This window comes from Maniola jurtina, chromosome 3 (genome assembly GCF_905333055.1).
Source record: "Maniola jurtina chromosome 3, ilManJurt1.1, whole genome shotgun sequence".
Lineage (NCBI taxonomy): Eukaryota > Metazoa > Arthropoda > Insecta > Lepidoptera > Nymphalidae > Maniola > Maniola jurtina.
Genome location: NC_060031.1, coordinates 16,336,805 through 16,350,035, shown reverse-complemented (window position 1 = coordinate 16,350,035; position 13,231 = coordinate 16,336,805).

Here is a 13,231-nt window from a genome sequence, read left to right as displayed (position 1 = left end):
CTTAGCAACATAGCGGCATCGACGCCATAGCCAAAAAGTCATAGCAAAACGTCCTGCTCTGCGGTGTTGTTGAATGAGTAAACGGTCCAAAGAATAATATGGCGCTTGGAGTCGTCACCGCGTTTTATCGTGCCGTAGTTAACAAAACGCATCGTGCAGTGGTCCGTGGAAAAACGCCCCAATTAAGCGTTCGAATAACTTTTTGAAATGTTTTAGGAATAATTTTGTAAGGACAACGAAAATCTACGGTACGAACAATTAAGTAAAGTACCTTCCAACAATGATAACATTTTGATTTTCTTTCGAATTTGAGGTCAAACATTTAACTAAATGTTCGCGAATCATAATGTTCTGCGCTATCTTATTAACCCCCGACCCAAAAAGAGGGGTGTTATAAGTTTGAGATGTGTATCTGTGAATCTGTATGTGGCATCGTAGCTCCTTAACTAATAAACCGATTTTAATTTAGTTTTTTTTTTGTTTGAAAGGTGGCTTGATCGAGTGTTCTTATCTATAATCCAAGAAAATCGGTTCAGCCGTTTGAAAGTTATCAGCTCTTTTCTAGTTACTGTAACCTTCACTGTATGTCGGGGGTGTTATAAATTTTTAATTAACACTTGTGTAGAGCATTGTCTCTGTCATTGAGACCGACTATACGTCACATAGAAGTGAGTGACAAATACAACGCTACGGAGCCGAATGCTCTTTCTAAAGGCCGATGTACTTACAATATTCCTTGCCGGCTACTGTTAAGAGGGCTCTCTCCGTCACTCGTTTCCACTCGTTTCATACAATCGTAGTTCCAATTTCATTTGAATATTAAGCAACCTAAGTCCATGAAATTTTGCAGACATATTCTAGAAACTAATATCTATGTCTGTGGTTTTCCAGATTTCTGTTAAAATATTCGGTTTCAAAGTTACGCGGTCTTAAAATTTTCATACAAATCTTGGAGCCCCTGTAATTTTAAAACTACATATTTTTAGAAAAATCTAAAACACCACAGACACAGATATTAGTTTCTAGAATATGTCTGCAAAATTTCATGGACTTTGCTTGCTTAATATTCAAATGAAATTGGAACTACGATTGTATGAAACGAGTGGAAACGAGTGACGGAGAGAGCCCTGTTAACGCGTTACTCGATTAAAATATTTAAAATATCCTAAATTATTCGTGAATAATGAATGAAACACCAAGAACGTGCTGTAGCAACTTTTTGATTGAAACTTTTAAAAGCCTTTCATGAATAATGAACCTTTGTGGCTACATCATAACACCATTAAACTTTTTTCAATAATAATCGCAGTACAATTTGCGACTTGCGGGGGCGTTCTATAATGCTAAATTAATTGTTAAGTAAAAAAACCGGTCTAGCTGTTAAAAAAAAGCTGTGTTGTAAAAAAACTAGCTGTTATATACAACTAACAACATATCTAAGTAATTCTCAATGGAATTACACTTAAGTCCAAGTACATTTTATTACATACTTACATTATAATAGCTTCATTTGGTGTAGGTACCTATTACGCTAGAAAAGGCAAATCTGTATGGTGCAACATACAGCATGCAACATGCACCGCCCGCCCTCCCACTGCTAAGCATGCATGCATGCATTGCAAAGTGCTTTGCAATTCTTTACTGATTTAAAAAAAATAGCGATTTTGACGAAATATAGTACAAGGTTAACTTATATCCCGGGGATGGACATAGGCTACCTTTCATCCCGGGAAATCAAAGAGTTCCCACAGGATTCCTGAAAACCCATCCACTAAACCGATTTGTATGAAATTTGGTACCAAGGTACCTTGCGTCCCTGTAATTGACATAGGCATTTTATCCTGGAAAATCAAACAGTTCCCACGGGATCTTTAAAAACATAAATCCACGCGGACGAAGTCGCGGGCATCCTCTAGTTCTCCATAATGTGCTCAAAGATTTGTGTGAATTCTACCAATCCATACATATTTTGACCAGCGTGGTGGACTATGGCCAAAATCCTTCACATTCTGGAGGAGACCCGTGCTCAGTAGTGGGCCGGCAATAGGTTGGTGATGATGATGATGATATATTTATATGTATTAGATAAGCATTTATCCCAACACGTATTACATCCACAATGACACCAAATTGTAGTCGATGTGGTGATTGGAGTAAATTATAGCTAGCATTATCTCCTAATTTACGACCAATACTGGTTTAAATTAAAAGGTTTTAGGAAATACATTTGAATACTAATCGAACTTATTGACCGTTGCATTTTATAACGTGCGGTCATTGTGGCAGATCACAATTCTGCCTGGTGGGAGGCTTCGGCCGTGGCTAGTCACCACCCATGGCACAGCCGTCCTGCCAAGCGATTTGCTCCGGTACGATGCCGAATCCGGGCTTAATGAAACTACCATATCCCATCCAAGTTAACCCGCTTCCATTTTAAATTGCATCACTTACCACCTGGTGAGATCGCAGTCAATTGTTAACTTGTATCAGAATTCTAAAAAAAATTCTTCATGGCTCATCCCCTAAACTTAACAAAACTTGGCAAAGACTTGCACCCAGAAGACCGACATAAAATAGTTTTAGGTTAGAAAATCGCGGAGCTGCTATGGGATTTATTTGGAACTTTCATACCAAGCAATCTCTATGAAGATTATATTAATTACTTAATTTTCTTAATAATTCATGTAAAAAGTTGGAACTTCTCCAGTCGACTGAGATGATTTAACAAATACAACTGGAACCCGGTTTCCGGCAGACCAAGGCGAAGGCAATAGTTAGTTTTGGTACGATGACTCCAACACAACGTACCATTAGCTAAATCTCTTTGACTGCAAACAATGTTCAAACAACAGTGTGACCTTTACAAGCTCGCCGATGTGTCAAAGTTGCCAACTCCAACACTCACAGACACAAAGCTTTACCTTTGAGCTAAGACTGTAATTTACAAACTTTCCCGCTAAGTGCGACACTCCCGAAATAGACACAGATTTGTTGACAGAACTTGCCACCTACCTGCTTAGTTTTGACCATAAACACCCGCATGAAATCCATTATTGCAAACTGATTGTTTTGTTACTATTGTACGAGCCACTTTTATTTGCTTAATTAGGCGTTAATATCAAAGCCTATTCGAAAGAGTAACTAACATACTTAAACGGTGTTACTGCCCCCCGATTGTGTAAGAAAAACATAAAAGTGTTGTAAGGTATACATGTAAGGTTGCCTCGTACAATTGTACGGAACCTTTCGTCTGTGAGTCCGACTCGCACTTGACTTGATTTTTTTATTATTAAAGCTCAAACTTATTACAAACTAGCTGATGCCCGCAGCTTCGCCCGCGTGGATTGGTCAGATCCCCTGCAGCATCAGGATTGAGGAGTTGGACTCCAAATTTTTTATGAAACAATGTCGCAAAGTTCCTCTATCGATTAAAAAAGAAATGACGCAAATCGTTTCAGAAATCTCGGAGATTTCAGTGTACATAAGTAGAAAAACACAACTCCCTTTTTGAAAGTCGGTTAAAAAAGTAGCCTATGTTACTTCCTGGTCAATTCTCTACGTGTCTGTGAAAATCCCGTCGTTCCCAAGATTAGCCTTTTCAAACAGACAGACAGACAGACAGACAGACAGACAGACAGACAGACAAAAATTTTAAAAACGTGTGATTCCGTTATGGTATCGTTCAAATAACCATATGAGCTTAATATGAGGTAGTTATTTCGAAATTACAGACAGACACTCCAATTTTATTTATTAGTAAGAGTATAGATGTAATGTGGCGTAGGTATGTCGATGTACCAAATGAAAAGCTATAAACTTTCCACGAAATGTTTTGAATTTACGTAAGAGCTGAGTGATTAATTAAATAAATATTTCGGTTTCACTGCACGGCTACTATTTCTTCATACTTAATTACATTTTATGGTAAAGATCAAATTATCGAGAAAATTTTTGGAATAATTTGTAAATTAATTAAGGGAGAAATAACATTCTTACATCAGATGGAGAATGTTGGCTATTAGAATTGAGCTTTCGTTCATGATTCTAGGACCCTATATGTTTTGATTCCCTTGAAAGACAGATAGACAACGAAGTGATCTCATAACTATTTCTTTTTCTCTGCAGTTACGGAACCCTAAAAATTGAGCCCGGACTTTCCAAAGTTCCACTACTGAGAACGAGTCTTAGTGGTCCGGCCCGGATGATGATGAATAAATAAATACTTAACTGTACTGAGATAATATAAAATAGGCTTTGTTAGCAAGTAGAAGATTCTCCACACACAAATTAAAGATTTACAGGGATTACAAAGTAGGTAAGTACCTATATGAAACTAGAGAATGCTCGCGACTTCGTCCGCGTAGATGTAAGTTTTTGAAGATCCCGTGGGAACTGTTTGGTTTTCCGGGATAAAAAGTTGTCTATATCAATAACATGGACGCAAGCTACTTCGGTACCTTTCATACAAATCGGTTGAGCGGATGGGTCTTTAGGAATCCCGTGGGAACTCTTCGATTTTCCGGAATAAAAAGTAGCCTATGTCCGTCCCCGGGATATAAGCTAATTCTGTACCAAATTTCGTCAGAATCGGTTAAACGGACAGACTGACAGACAAACAGACACACTTTCGCATTTATAATATTAGTATAGAGTATGGATTGTTAATTCAAAGAAAAGGGTCAGTTTTGTCCGTTATAAATCCTTGTCCGTCTTCAAATACTCGCAACCATCTCGGAAATGCAATCTTATAACAAAACTTTCAAATGCAGTCTGCGAAGTCTCCTCGATGGCTCTAAATCTCTAAAATATCGTGCAGCCTTTTGACTCAAAGCGGATAACTTTGCTGCTGACGACTTCTTGTTTACTTTTATCGGGAAAGAGATACTCGATAACTTGACTGAGCGGAATTTTTAGTTTCCTTGAAGCCTGGAAATACTATCTTCATTTATTGATCAAGCTTTTCGCTTGAACTCGAATACTTATCTACTTTGAATACCTACTTTAAGTATTATGAAGTGGTCTATAAACTAAACTCAAGGATTCGATAAAAGTCTCATAATTTGATTTCGTATATATCTATTACTAGACCGCTATACATATATCTATCTATTCTATGCCCGCGACTTCGTTCAGGTGGATTTAGATTTTTTAAATCCTGTGGGAACTATTTAATTTTCCGGGATAAAGTTGGCTATGTCAATTACCGGAACGCAAGCTACCTCTGTACTAAATTTAGTATAAATCGGTTAAACGTATAGGCTTTTAAGAATCCCATGGGAACTCTTTAGTTTTCCGGAGAAAAAGTAGCCTATGTCCGTCCCCAGGATGTAAGCTAACTCTGTACCAAACATCAAATCGGTCAATCTGTTGAGCTGTGAAAAACTAACAGGCAGACAGACACACTTTCGGATTTATAATATTATAAGTATGGATATGGATGGATGGATAGTATGAATATGGATTACTCACCAGCCTAGTGGTTAAGAAGTCGATCTCCTAGACGGGAGATCTGAAGATCGATCCCGGACACACACCTTTAACTATTTGGAGTTATGTTTGTTTTAATTAATTGAATATCACATGCTTTAACGCAGCGTTAAAGGTGTGGTTAAAGTATGTGATCAGTTGATCACACTATCACTTTTCACAGTTATCACACTAATATTATAATGGCGAAAGTTTGTATGTATGTGTGAATTCTGCTAATCCTTATATAGCCAGCATGGTAGAATATGGCCAAACCCTTCTCATTCTGAGAATAGATCCGTTCTTAGTAGTGAGCGAGCCACGGGTTAATCCTATGATGATGGTTCCCTCACTCTCATCGTTTATAACTACCTTTCCTATAAAGCCAAAGAAGTTTGTTTGCCGATCTAAGGAAAGGGAAAATGTAGTAGTTTTACAAAAAACTCCGCCTCAAGTCAGTCAGTTAGTAAATTAAAAGTTGTGACGCACTTCCGGCAATAAATTAATTAATCAACTATAAGTTTTCAGGTTTGTTTGATCTGGGCCACAGCTGACATCGAGTTTCCTGTATTTGAAATGAATTAATACTATAAATGAATTAATTATTTTCATGGCCTCTATCGCGCAAACTGCAATCATTTTCTGTTATTCCAAAAAATACTGTATTAAGTGACGGAAGTTAAATTAGGTAATTATTTTTCCTCGCTACTAGGTATAGCTATAGTTGCGAAAGCAATGTGTTATGAGACTTGGTAAAACAGGCAAAGTCCCAGATTTGAAGGATCTTTATTAAATTATTTAGATCTAATCTGATCAACTGATCAGACAAAAGAATGATTTCAGCCATATTATATATTATGACTTGAACCGTGGTATCGTAGTGGTTAAGACGTCTCCTATATGACAGGTCGAGGATTCCATCCTGGTCTTATTCCTTGTTTAGTGTTTACATACTAAGGGGCAGCTCTTGTAAACTTCAGCTTTCTAGACCCAAGAGTTTGGCTTAGTGCTGATGAGTCAGTCAGTAACTCAGGACTTTTCTTTTTATGTAATTATTCAGATATTTGAACAAAGAAATTGAAAGGTAGATATAATCCGTACAAAATAAGAATTCACTCGCCATTTTAACACTGTGTCAACTGTCATATCAAAAGTACAGTTCACCTTCGAAATAAGGACTAAAATTGCACTTTTGATATGACACTGACAGTTAACAAATAAAGTTAAAATGGCGAGTGAGATCTCATTTTGTTTGCATTATCTATACTAACATTATAAACAGGTAAAGTTTGTAAGTTTGTTTGTAGGAGGTAACCTCTGGAACTACTGAACCGATTTTGAAAATACTTTTACAGTAGAAAACTACATTATTCCTGAGTAACATAGGCTATATTTTATTTTCAAAAAATTAGAGATCCCCACGAAAATAAGCTATCCATATGAAGCCGGGGCGGGTGGCTAGTATGAAATAAATTCCGAGCAAATAAATTAATTTCACCGCTGAATAAGTAGCTGGATTTAATATTCATAATGAAATAAATGTCAAAATGTACATAAATCATGTCAGGCTTCTGCGTGGCAGCGTCAAATTAGCGGCGGAAGCGGAAACTTGGCAAAGAATGTACCTAATTAAATTAATCTACAGAAATAAAATGGTAGGTATAGCCATAATACCTCAATGGTTAAGACGTTCACTTCCTATTCGGGAGAGGGGGTGTTTCGGTTCGATTCGGCCATAATCCACCACGCTGGCCAAGTGCAGATTAGCAGACTTGACATACCCTTGAGAACGTTATGGAGAACTCTCTGTGATGCAGGTTGCATTAGAGTCGCGCGTCGCGGTAGAGCTGGAACCCACAACATCGTAATGACCCATCTAATGCGTAACAGATGCAAGTTGCCGGCTCACTACTGAGTATGGATCTCCTGATACCAGCTGTCATAATGAGAAGGGTTTGCCTCTAATCCTCTAGCTGGCTAAGAGCGGATTGACAGACTTCACATATAATAAATTATGGAGAACTCACAGGCATGCAGGTTTCCTCACGATTTTTTCAAGCATAAAACGCTCATAGCTCCGAAAAGTTAAAGGGCCGTGCCTGGATCGAACCTCCCGAATAAAAATGCCGACATCTTAACCACTAGACAATCACCGTTCTTTTTACTTAGGTACTTAACAAAATATTATATCCAAAGTAGTGATGTGGTTAAAACTGCAAGTTAGTTGAATGGTTGCAACTGAAGGAGCGGTTAGCGTGCTTGACTCACTTAGCTGCATTGTGATGCGCCGCACGCGAAGTGCCCGGACACAAGGCTTTATGATCGCAGATAATGGCATTGGAATTCTGCAAAGTGGCTTATAAACAGAGGAAAAATTGAAAACGATTATATTTCACTCAGACAACAAGGATATTTTCAAAGTTAAGGCTCCTGTACACATTGGCGTTCTTCAAGTATCGCAGTCAGTTAAAACCTATATAATATTTTGTAGGTACTTAGTATTGTAGTGATGATAGCCTTATTTGGGAGGTCAAGGGTTCGAACTGGGCACCCACCTGTAACTTTTCAAAGCTATGTGCGTTTTAAGCAATTAAATATAAGTAAGTAGGTATCACTTGCATGAAAACATCGTGAGGAAAACTGCATGCCTGAGAGTTCTCCATAATGTTATCAAAAGGTGTGTGAAGTCTGCTAATCTACACTCGGCCAGTGTTGTAGACTATGGCCTAAACCCTTCTCATTCTAAGAGGAGATCTTGTGGCCTGTAGTGGGCAGACAATGGGTTACTTCCCGTTAACCTAGAATCATGAAAGGCAGGTAGGTAGATCTTATAGCACAAGTAAAGGAGTAAATCCGAAAACTGTGAATTTGCGATCACATCAATAAAAATAATTAAAATCTGTTTCAATTTTCAAAGTAAGATAACTATACTAAGTGGGGTATCATATGAAAGGACTTTAACTGTTTAATCTAAAACAGATTTTTATTTATTTTTATGTATAATCGTTTTTGATTTATTGTGCAAATTGTCGGAAGAATACCCGATTACGGAACCCTCGGTGCGCGAGTCTGACTCGCACTTGGCCGGTTTTTTTAAGATTTGTACATCAACTTTGAATAAATGATTTGACTTTGACTTTGCGAATAAATGATATTTCCTCAGGCACCATGGCTTTGCATGCATGGCCCCATTGCCCCGATTCCACGCGACACTGATTGGACGATGGATACGCGATGGGTTTTAGATTCACTGTAATTGTATTAGGTTCGGGGAAAATTTTGTTTCAGTCTCGTTGAACCCCTACGCGTGCCCTGTGCACTTTTAAGTGGCCTTTGATAGTCCATTTACGTGTAAAAGCTTTCGCTATTAGAATAGATGGAAACCATTTTTTGTGAAATATTGTTTTGGTTAATATAGTTTGATTAAATTAGTTTAACTTTCTATACGCTCTCTCACATCATACACATTTTGTGGTTTCGTAATTTGATAGACCCTCGTTACGTGTCTGTCTGTCCGTTACAGTTTTCAGAATAAATGATTCAGTAGATCAGACCGACGCAAACATTATAGAAAAAGTTTCTTTTTAGATTGTAAGTTAAAATTCATTTTTTTACGTTGCATTGTAGAGTCTACATCTCCTGAGGATGCTCCAGTATCAGAGTGAAACGTTAGTACCTACATTGGGGTTCAGAAGATTTTTTCTCCTGCACACCAGCTCTAGGAACAAAACTAAAATTACAGGCCATGTGTTGCTGCCCCTTTCATAATGCTCGCTGCGGAAAAGGATAACACTAGATTTAGAAATAATTTAGTTTAGACATTGTGTACAACCAGTACAGATAACTAAATAAGTAATATAGGAGATAAATACAACTTTCAACAACGCCATTTCAGTTACCCATAAAAGAATCTGGGCCAGAAATCTCATATCGATAATCCGAAAAATACGTGTTTTCGCGAGTTTTATTATCGCAGCGTTATCTCAACATGTTGTAGGTATTCCCGCCACGTAAGCTTTCACGGGAACGATATGGTGGCGTTATTGCACATAAAATATCTATTGCACTCACCAAGTGCCTCAAACGTGATCGCACATCTGTACGCTCCATACGCGCAACCATTGTAGTCCCATGCTCCCTCCCGTAGTCCCTAGAAGATATACAATACTCAATGTCAAAGTCAAATCATTTATTCAAAACGGTATTATTTATACTTTTTGATTATCAATAACTGTTGGATTTGTGACAATGATGTAATGTACAAAACCGGCCAAGTGCGAGTCCGACTCGCACACTGAGGGTTCCGTACTCGGGTTTTTTTTCCAACATTTTGCACGATAAATCAAAAACTATTATACATAAAAATAAATAAAAATCTGTTTTAAAGTGTACAAGTGAAGCCCTTTCATGTGATATCTCACTTGGTATCTTACTTTGAAAATTGAAACACATTTTAATTTTTTTTAAATGATGTAACCACAAATTCGCGGTTTTCAGATTTATTTCGGTACTTGTGCTATAAGACCTACCTACCCGCCAAATTTCATCATTCTAGGTCAACCGGAAGTACCCTATAGGTTTCTTGACAGACACGACGGACGGACGGACGGACAGACAGACAGCAGACAGACAGACAGACAACAAAGTGATCCTATAAGGGTTCCGTTTTTCCTTTTGAGGTACGGAACCCTAAAAATGGTGAAATTATAACTTTAAAATGGTACACCTTCACGTAGTCCCTGGAAGATATCGTCCCTCCAGGAAATACTCTAAAATCGGTCAAGTGCGTGTCGGATTCGCACTCGAAGGGTTCCGTACTATCGTACAAGAAATAATATTTTTTATTTTCATGGCATTTGTTTTGAAATTCTAATTATTTGTTGTAAATACACATTCTATGAAAATTTTAACTCTCTATTCACAACATATAACCCGCTGACAGACAGACGATTAATTGGCGCTCGCTCACTATAATTGGCTACAATGCATTGTTGCAACAAGAATAGCATAAAAGCCAATAATAACGATTGCGATTGTAATAATGATTGGTGCAGGAATGCGGTGCGCCTCGTGCGGTGGTATCTAATGTGCTTCGTTCAACTATAAAAGACATTCCTGCTTCTTTAGGGCATCCTAAATGTCATTTTTATTATCATGGCGGTTATCATGGCGTCGTAAAGAATAACTAATAAAAGTTATAACAGATTACAATACAAGCAATAAATAACATTGATAGGTGCTCTTAAGTTCTTTCTGTAGGTATGTTTATTCATACTACATACAAAATATATACTTTTTTTTTAATGTACAGATTAGCGTTTGACTGCAATCAGACCTGATGGCAAGTGATCGTGCAGCCTAAGATGGGGTGCGCTTGCCTAGAAAATACCTCTTCCCGATATTTTCCTTCACCGTTAAAGCAAGTGATAATTAATTGCATAAACGCACATAACTCCGAAAAATTAGACGTGCGTGCCCGAGATCGAACCCGCAACCTCTCGAATAGGAACGGACTTTTAACCACTAAGGCTACAACAACTAACTCCAATCATAGTCGGTTAAAATTGCCGATTTGAGTCAACACGTGCATTGGGGCTGACAACGCAGTCTGTATGTGAACCACGTAAACTCTTAGTGTGGGATATATTATGGTATTGTTATGGCTCGTAAAATTGCCGCGGCGATAATGCCCTAAAAATATATTTCAACTTTTCTAGATAGGGAGCTGATGGCAAAACAAATACGAACAAATAGAAATGTAAATTAAAAATTTATAACACCCCCGACAAGTTAAGGTTACAGTGACTAGAAAAGAGCTGATAACTTTCAAACGGCTGAACCGATTTTCTTGGGTTACTTATATAGCTAAGAACACTCTCGATCAAGCCACCTTTCAAACAAAAAAAAACAAAATTAAAATCGTTTTATTAGTTTAGGAGCTACGATACCACAGACAGATACAAAGATACACACGTCAAACTTATAACACCCCTCTTTTTGGGTCAGGGATTAAAAATCAGATTTCAATATTCAATGGGTAATGTGTTGTACGGGAATAGAATAGGTACAACAAAGATAGAAAGTATTCATGAGAAAAGCTTAAGTTTACCTTGTTTCAGAATATTAAAAACTTAATATGCCTATAATTATGAACAGCATATAATTTTACCTACCGAAATTGCTACCAGCTCTCTTTCTATTCTGAAAGCCTCTCTAAATGTACTTTTGATTGTTGCGAGTCCTGGTATCGAAATAAAATACGGGTAATAAAAATTGTATACTTAAGAGGGCTGTCTCCGTCACTCGCTTCATACAATCGTAGTTCCAATTTCATTTGAATATTAAGCAACCAAAGTCCATGAAATTTTGCAGACATATTCTAGGAACTAACATCTATGTCTGTGGTTTTCCAGATTTCTGTTAAAATATTCGGTTTCAAAGTTACGCGGTCTTAAAAATTTACATTCAAATCTTTGAGCCCCTGTAATTTTAAAACTACATGTTTTTAGAAAAATCTAAAACACCACAGACACAGATATTAGTTTCTAGAATATATCTGCAAAATTTCATGGACTTTGGTTGCTTAATATTCAAATGAAATTGGAACTACGATTGTATGAAACGAGTGACGGAGAGAGCCCTGTTAAAGCTGTAATGGATCACAGTTCATATTGTGTGTATTGAAACTCGCCAGGCTTTATTTTTATAGCAAATTGTATATTTTTACGCCTATAATAAAATTTGAACATCATATCTACATTATACGGTGAACAAGAACGCTAGCAAACACTTAGCATTACTATCTTATTAACTTAGCATTATTATTAACGCAATCCAATGCCAATATGGTATCATCAATTCTATCACCTGACTTCATTTTTAACCCCGATCCAAAAAGAGGGGTGTTATAAGTTTGACGTGTGTATCTGTATATCTGAGTATCTGTCTGTGGCACCGTAGCTCCTAAACAAATGAACCGATTTTAATTTAGTTTTTTTGTTTGAAAGGTGGCTTGATCGAGAGTGTTCTTAGCTATAATCCAAAAAATCGGTTCAGCCGTTTGAAAGTTATCAGCTCTTTTCTAGTTACTGTAACCTTCACTTGTCGGGGGTGTTATAAATTTTTAATTTACACTTTTTGCTAGCGTTCTGGTCACACGTGTAACCTGTATCGATCTTAGGCTCACATTAGATGATGAATGTGGCATCAGTTCAATCCGGGATCTAGATTGAATGAGATTGTGGCTGGAAAAGTAGAAATATGGAGTGGAAGCAGAGGCAACTTATTCAATATCTTGGTCTTCGCCAGGTTATCTTAAGTCTAAGCTGTGATAGCCCAGTGGTTAAGACGTCCGCCTCATAATTGGGAGGTCGGAGGTTCGATCACGGGCACCCACCTTTAACTTTTCGGAGTTATGTGCGTTTATGCAATTAAATATCACTTGCTTTAACGGTGATGGAAAATATCATGAATAAATCTTCATTTTACCTGTCTTAGTCTTAGTTCTTACGCCTAATTTTGAACCGACTGCGGCGAAGCCTAAAGGAGGGTTATGTGTTTGACCTGTTATGTATGTATGTATGTCCGTTTCTATGTCGGCTTGTAACTACTGAACGGCTCAAGTGATTTCGATAAATGATACGTCATTAGACTAGTCTTGATCGCGCGAGTGTGACTCGGTACCTTAAATTCTTAAAAACCAAAATGGCGGATTTTATGCTCTTTAATGTGCGAGCTCAAAAATATAAAAAAAGTATAAGACCTT